Genomic DNA, 1,123 nt, shown 5'->3' with positions numbered 1-1,123 from the left:
TTATATATATATAAGAAAAGCGAGTAGACAGGTCAAAATCCCAGTAGGTTGCCCAAATGTGGTAATGACCCCACAAAGCCATTCCAAGGACATGCAATGAAAAAAAAATGAGATCCGATTTTTATCGCACAAGTGAAATAGTGAGTTAATATAAAAAATTGCTGAAAAAGTGCGAATTTTCAAAAATGTGCTTGGGAGGAGCGGTCGGTCTCCTTGTCACCCTATTATCTACGCCACTAATGTGCACTTATATATGATACATGCATGCATATGTGAGTGTGCGTGCGTGCGTGCGTGTGTGCGTGAGTGAGCGTGCGTGAGTGAGCGTGCGTGTGTGTGTTTGTGTGTGTACGTATATATGAGTGTGCGTGCGGTTGTGGAAGAAAAAGCTCTGTAGTTTCCAATTGCGCGGTTTTATTTATTTGTCATTAGAAAAAAAAACCCAGTTAAATGGTGAGTATTCAGCTAAGTACCTGTCAGTATTTCTAGGAAATTTAGACATACTGAAAGTTTCATAGTTCACTGTGAACCATATGAGTCAGTATTTCCACGAATTTCATCCACAGTTAAGAAACTATGCCTGCTAATGGCCTTTGTTACGAGTGTAGGTGGGACGGACAAAGAGAAAGACAAATGATTACACACTGCTACTTATATTAGTAGACAAGATGGCGGTGGGTTGTAAGAACCAGAAGACGAGTGGGCAGCGAAATTTTGTTTCCCACGAGAGTTCTGGATCCCAGTAAAATACTCACTTGCATACAGCCAATCAGATCTCACCTTCACCCTGTCAAATTAACAAACGTTGGCATTCAAAATGGCGGCCTCCAATTACCATGTGAACCTTGTATTGTGTTCTCATTCAGATGCCAATGTCATCGATACTGAACACATAAGCTTGTTAGCGGTAGGTTTGAATTACTATAGCAACCAAAGATGTTTTGGACGAAAACGAAAGTACGGAAACTGCTTGAAGTTTTTTAAAATACACTGTTGTCAATATTCTGAAAATAGCACTACGCTGAGGTCGACTTTGCCTTTCATCCTTTCGGAGTCGATAAATTTCCCTACAAAAAAAATTTCAGGCCTTGTGCCTTGAGTCGGTAATTTTATTTTATATAAA

The sequence above is a fragment of the Octopus bimaculoides genome, chromosome 2 (genome assembly GCF_001194135.2).
Source record: "Octopus bimaculoides isolate UCB-OBI-ISO-001 chromosome 2, ASM119413v2, whole genome shotgun sequence".
NCBI lineage: Eukaryota > Metazoa > Mollusca > Cephalopoda > Octopoda > Octopodidae > Octopus > Octopus bimaculoides.
This window is presented reverse-complemented; position numbering follows the sequence as displayed.